The sequence below is a fragment of the Adiantum capillus-veneris genome, chromosome 7 (genome assembly GCF_014529385.1).
Source record: "Adiantum capillus-veneris isolate H3 chromosome 7, ASM1452938v2, whole genome shotgun sequence".
NCBI classification, from domain to species: Eukaryota; Viridiplantae; Streptophyta; class Polypodiopsida; order Polypodiales; family Pteridaceae; genus Adiantum; species Adiantum capillus-veneris.
In genome coordinates this window covers 88,205,887-88,213,378 of record NC_140937.1, presented here as the reverse complement: position 1 = coordinate 88,213,378, position 7,492 = coordinate 88,205,887, and positions in this window count along the sequence as shown.

Sequence of the window (7,492 nt, the reverse complement as noted above, 5' to 3'; positions counted from 1 at the left end):
AGGTGACTTGCTAGCGTTTGCTCAAACCATAGGTCGATCTATCGCGGAAAATATGTGTCATGCATCTGATAGAGAGCCTAGAAGTAAGGCAGTACAAATTGCCAAACTCACGCAAAAATTCAATGGGGACGAAGATGCTAGGAAACACATTGAAGTGTTTGAATAAGTATGTGATTCCTTAGGGGAACACAACGAACTACATAAGTGCAATGCCTTAAGCTTGACATTAAGTGGGAAGGCTGGAGATTGGTATAGAACCCTAAGGGTGGACGAGAAAACAATCTACCCTACCCTTCGAAGGTTGTTTCTAAAGGAGTACATACGAGAAGGTGTGCTTTGGGGTGTAGCATCTCAGCTACAGAAGGCCGAACGTAAGGAAGGAGAGTCAGTAAGGGACTTCATTAGTCGTCTAAAGCACTTAAACTCTCGTTGCCCTGTAAATGAGCGCTTCAACAATAACCAACTGCTTGATCGATTCATTCGAGGGTTGAGGAATGAAGGAATCTATAATGGACTAGTGATTAGAGGTATCACAACCTGGGAAGATGTCATTGCCAATGCAATCCAATTAGAGGACAACTTGATGATAGCAGGCATGAGGGTGTCTACTGACACGAGATCCACTAGCTCACAAGCCATTGAGTATGAACCCATGACTGCAAAGCCCATTGCCAATGAGCCAAAGGTATTTGAGACATTCTTGACAGACCTCACCAAGGCAATCCAAGAGTCTCTTAAGGATAACCGACCCCCTCAAAATAGTCACATGTATCCAAGAAGGGAGCAACAATGGTGTTCCATTTGCTTAGGTCCACATAGCACTAGTGAGTGCCCTACGTTTAGAGTAAAATTTAATGGAACTTGCAACGCATGTGGTAGGTATGGTCACCAAGCTAAGGATTGTTTAATGATCAAACATATGATGGCAAATAGACCACCTGTAGCCTGGACGGATGCACCTCGAGCTCCTGTATTGATGCCTACTCCACCTGTTGAGCAACTACCGCAACACATGGTCCCTAGATCTCAAAATGTTGTACAAGCTACACCGTTACCACCTCCTGTGCTAGGACCGCAGCCCCCGCATCCAAGAGTCGCCCCTATGAACCAAGTGGGTTGCGAGCCATCAAATGCTTATGCAGATGGCTGTGAGGAGGAAATAGACACTAGTATTGCCTACGGACTTGATACATTGGAAGAATGTCCTATATACTACATGGAAGATTGTTGGGGACAAGTCAAGCCGGTTTATCAAGCTGCTGCTCTCGCATCCAGAGATCAAAATATCAACACCCAGGCTAGGAGGCCACCTCTTCAATGCTACGAGTGTGGTGGACCACATCGAGCAGCGGAGTGCCCTATTAGGCTGCAAAAGAATGCTGCACAGATGCAAGTGAATCAAGGGAGCACGTCTGCAATGCCAATACTCACATGTAATCGTTGTGGCATAGATCACTTGATTTCCCAATGCCCCTATAACTCAAATGCGCCTAAAATCACACCCCTAAATTTGGTCGAAATTGCTAGTGTGACATCGCCAATACCACCCGTCGCACCCGCTTATGTGATTACACGGTCCATGCTTCAAGGGCCAGGACATATCCTCGAAGAGAGAGATACCGGGTCAGTTATCCAAGCAAAGAAAAAGAAGACACGAAGGAAGAAGTCGCAGAATACGGAAAATTCAAAGCCAAGTTCCAAAACAAACATAGGAACAGGAGATGACCCCGTGTATATGAATGACCTCGAGGATGATTCAGATTCGTCGAGACAATGGAGACTAGAACCAATACCACAAAGGGAAAGACCGACAAGGAAAACCGTAACATGGAACCAAATGAAAACCGAATGAGAGAAAACCATAAAGAGCCTCTGAAAACACCACAAGTGTTTCCAAATCCAATCCAAGACCCCCAAGATAAACCGCAGGGGCAAAAAGGGAAAAATCGTAAAAAGAAGATTGGGACGTACCCAAACCCTGTAGACGAGATTAAGCAGGTGAAACATCTAAGAGGTTTAGTGGAGGAGACTCAAAGGAAACTAGAACCAGAACCCATGCAGGTCAAAATTCATGACACAGTGTTTCCCACGCAAGTTCATCCACCCCACATGAACCATAGACCGTTAGCCATATCTAGTATCATCCAAGAAGGGAGTGAGGACGGGACATCAGAAAGTGAGCATACACCCTTCTTGTTGGAAAGGATGTTTAACGAAGGAATACCTGATCCCATTGAGGAATATGAGATTCCATCCTCACCAGTTCCTAGTCAAGGACCTACATCCTGCAAAACGCCAATGAATGTTGCCAAACTAGTGGACTTCATGTCTTCTGAGGTCCGAACCACGATCATAGCAAAGCTGTATGGAGATCCTGAGTTATTCCTTGCACTTCGAGCATTCCTTAACGGAGAGCTACAAACGGGATTACCGCAGTTTGCGCAACCAAATAGGCCTGACTCGATTATGATTGATGAGGAAAATCATGTGCAATCACTTGACTTAGATGGACACGAGTCTGTGATCGAGGTACCCATTAACGAATTAGGGCAGTATTTTGAAGGCGACGAGTCTAATGCGACCCTACCCATCACTACCAAGGGATTAACTATAAAGGGAATTCTTGATGGTGGTGCGGGAGTTAGCATCGTTACAAAAGATTGTTGGGAATCCATGGGAAAACCCCGCCTCAGTGTTACTAACATTGTGGTAAAGATGGCAAATGGTACCATAGCCAAACCTATGGGGATGCTCAAGGATCTTAAGATCAAAGTTCTAGGACACAAGGTACGACATACGTTCATTGTAATGGATTTCTCTAAACACCTTATGTCATATGAAATGATTTTAGGACGACCATTCATGAGGGAAGCACAAATGGTTCACGATTGGTCTAAAAATCATGTCTATTTGCAATTCCAAGACTCTGTCCTTAGAGTGGATTTGGTGACTGGTAAGGTACACCCCTTAGGGAGTAAAACCATTATTGATCATCGCTCTGACACCACAGTTCACTCGGCCCCACTACAATATTGTTACACTTGTAAGAAGGATACAGACATTGGCCAAGATTCTCCTTATATGGATATCCTACCTGGGATGATTGAATCAGACAATGTGGATTGGGTCCACCTAGCATCAACCATAGACACTTGGGGAAATAGGGGGACGACCTGGGTAACACCTGAGGGGGATGAAATGCCTATACCCTTAAATATGCTACAAGCAATGCATATCGCTTCCGACAAGACTCATCCTAATGTAACGGAGAAAACATACAAGTGGGTCCCTAAAGCTTCTTTAGTGACCATAGCTAGTGCAAAAAAACGGAAACCTAGTAAGAACCGTACCACTCACTCCAAGAAATGTAAAGAAACACTGCGTTGGATTCCTAAACGACTATTGGAAGCCCAAGGCTACTATCAAGGAAATGATCAAATCTGGGTGCCAAAACGTAGATTGTGCTCTTACCTATCACCTGACCCAAGTGAGCCCAATCCCGTAGCTCCAAAACGAATCAATGATCGTGGAAAGAAAAAAATCACAGAATGCTACACACCCGCTCCCGAGCTAGTTTGGGTACCAAAGAAAGAACGATTTGTTCCACCTAACTCAGGAAGGGGGGAGTCCCATGAAGATTCTAGCTCATCATGTAATACATCCATAGAGGTAAAAGCTTCTACACCGCCTCCATCTATAGTAGTGGACCTCCATGAAGCTACAAAAGAATCCACACCTCCGAGTGTTCAAGAATCACCTAATGAACCACTTCAAGTTCGATCCTGGGAGAGTACCTTACCACCCTTGCAGCTTGACAAGGCACCTAGGGTAATAACAAACTACTGGCAAAAATCCTCACCTATTACCAACTGGAACAATTGGTTTCAAAGGGTGACAAGCTCATTTCAAACGGTATGATCTACCCAAGGAAGGGGGGAGTGTTTGCTGACAGTCATCATTCATTTGTTTCCCTCTCAACCTTTTTCCCTGACCTCTCAATCTCCGATCTTAGGGAATGTATATATATAGCCTTATACTCACAAAAAAACAAAAATAGTAAAGAGCAAGAGCAATTAGCAAACGAGTATGCACAATAAAAGTCAAAACATTGACTCAGACCTACACATGTCACATCTGGTACAGTGAAACAGAAACCTATGCCATAAAACACCTTTGATCCTCATCACTTGAGTGATGGAGGGTAGGTAACATTAGTACGATAGGAGTGTTTCTGTTTTAGAGTTGAGAGATTAGCGAAGTTCTCTTTTCCCACTGATGTGCCTCCTAGAGGTATTCCTTTTGTTTCCTAGTGTGTATAGGAGCGTGTTGCTATTGATAGGGTTTGGACCTTCATGGAACCTTCAAATCAAGCACGACCATCGACACAAACAGGTGTTTCTTGTCCATTAGCATTGCCGTTATCTTTTTGCATCTATGATTGTCTGCTTTGATTGTGATTGGTAGCATAATATTCAGCGCATTTGCTTAGTATCAAACATTTAATTCAATACAATCTTTTGTCATAATCACTTGTCTAGGTTTAAAAATCAAGCAGTCCGACTAAGCTAGTTTGACCAAGTTAGGTGTTAGAGATCTTCTCTTAATACCATGGGGAATGCCTTCCTAATAAGCAATGGTTACTTAGGTTCTTAATCCGATTTAGGCAGCATTGTATGAAATGTACTAGGGCTTTCTAGTGGGCTTAACCCTATTGACCTTTAGCTTCAGTATTATAAAGGGAGTTTACTAATGTGATGAGCCTGGGGAGTGTAACAGTGTTATATGACCCCCCAAAGTTACAAAATTAAAATGATGAAAATGAACAAACAAAAAATCAAAGTGCCACAATGTAAAATTTTAAGCTGGAAGAGAAATCTCAGCTTGATTTGGTACTTCACTCACATGTATCGCCTATGGTACTAGAGCCCTAGAGGTTCCCAGTGTGGGCGCTTTTCCTTGAAAAGCAAAAAACCCAAGGCATACAAAATAAGCACACACATCATAATTGAATCATTGTGAAAAGACTTTGGGTGGTCAAAGAAAAAGTAATCAGTCAGGCGATGATTTCATGAGAAATTCCTTTTATGGTAGCTTAACTACAAGGTTTTCTAGATATAGCCTCTAGTCAGCTCTCGAACATGAATACTTGGCTCTCGCGATTAAACAACTTAATTGACCACAGAAAATTAAGAAGCTTACCCATGGTATTAATATTCGATCTCTAGTGCCTTTCGACCGTCAAATTAGCGACCCCAGACTTGTTTAATTTTCTACCTTTACATCTGTTTATGCATTTGATTACATTGCAATTTAATGTTCATTGCTATCAAATTGTTTGAAATTCTTTTACCAATCAATTTTTCTACCTAAAACTGCATATGCTTTTTAAGAGAATGCCATTACTGTGCCAATGTTGTTTGATTTTGCAGTGACTGACGAAGGCTAAGGACATTCATCTCAAATGCTCTTCCACCTCGACGAACCAACTTCAACTCAATAGCTTCCGAGGACGGAATCTACATCAGGAAGGGGGGCATGTTAACCCTCACGGCACACGGACACCCTATGATCTATAAACGTTGTATTATTTAGAGTCAGGTACCGGGCTTGTCGGTCCAATAGGGAAAGGTAGAGTGATCGTCGATGAGAGGCGCACTTTAACTTGGACATTCAAGGGATTAGTTGGTTAAGCATGGGCGCCCAAGTGTGAATGGGGTGAGCTCCTATAAAAGCCAACTAAACCTAATTTTTACTCATTCTCTCATTTGTGCAATTGAAGAGTGCTCTTGCTCCATCTCCATCTTCTTCTTCTTCACCTCCTTGTGTGTGTGTGTGTGTGTGAGAGAGAGAGGGAGAGTGTGTGTGCGATCGAGCATTACGAAGGCACGACGGCGGCGAAGCGGTTGAGCGCGGCACGACTGCAGCTTCTTCTTCATCGCGGCGAGGAATCCACCACGAAGGCGAACGTAGAGCGGTGAGTGACACACCCTTTGTTTTCTTGAGCTTGCTAGTTTAGGCTTGTTGTGTGCTTGGAGCCGTTTATGGCTCGCATACGGTGTATTGGCAAGTCCCTTGCTTCGACAGTGCGGCAAGGAGCGCACAGACCAGCGAGCCACTTGTGCGGTGCCGTTGTTGTATTCAAGGAGCCCAGGCCCCACTTAACACCTGTGCTCACTGCTCATTCCTTGGCTTGGCAACAAAATGAGGCCAGCAAGGTTCGATTTTTTAATTTATTTTTTTTCTTCTCCTTTTGCTTTATAAGAAAAAAGCTTTTGGGGCTCGTTTCCACGGCAAACACCTATAGTAGTGTAAAAAATGTTCGAAAAACAAAACTTTGGGAATCACACATTGACACCCTATGCTATACACAACCATGCAACCAATTTAGGCTTCTATTGCAATATACCACATCTAGTGCTATCAATCATTGCAACACTAATTGCTCATATCTAATAGCCTTAATTGCTCAACCCGATTTATATTCGTCATTCATACGTGACTGTGGAAAACTAAAATTACACCATATCTAATCAATTTAGCATATGTGGTAATAGTATTGCACCTCAATCATCCCCAATTACGCACAAATTGAGTCATTCCTATCAAAATCCCAAATCGATCAATTATGTACATACCAATCTTTAGGTCTAATAATCATCATAATTGGTACTTGCTACCAATTATTCATCCCCAATTTTGGACATTGAATGCCATATATCAACTATTTGGCCAAATTAATCATTATAATTGGTAAAATACCCATTAATCATTCACAATTTAGGCATAATTGGCCATTAATTAGGCACACACACCTAAATTTAGGCCGTCGATTTGTGCAAAAATTTCATTAAACACTCATTGCATTTCATCAATTGCACACTTGATCACACATACATGAGTATATACATGCTAAATTAACTCAATTTTAATAAAAAATTGATCAAATTTTAACTCAATTTAGCATTGCACACACACAAAAATTAGGTGCACAAATCCAATTTTTTTCTCAATTAGCAACGAAATTAGGCCAATTCCTAATGTTTGCACACACATTTCTTGCAAAATCATCAATCTACAAGCATTTAGGTGTTCAATTTGACCATAAATCTTCTCATCAAAGTTATTGAAAATGGGCACACACATTCAAATCTTGCCCTAATTTTGGCAATTAGGCCTACTCCATGACCGGATTAGCCTCACATACACATCAATTTAGTGATTTGCACACACAATTTATGCAAAACTACCATTCCACAAGCATCTAGGCATCCTATTTGATTACAATTTCATTCCAATTTCATCAAATTAGGCATAAATTCCATCAATTAGGCACACACACCTAATTTTAGCAATGATTTAGCAACTCAATGGGATCAACTTAATCAATCAAAAATTGAACGGAGTAGGTCAATCCACTTACAATTGATTGCTTGCTCGCTTAGTCCTTGCTCCTCGCGTAGACACTCCATTGCACACACATGTGTGCAACTCC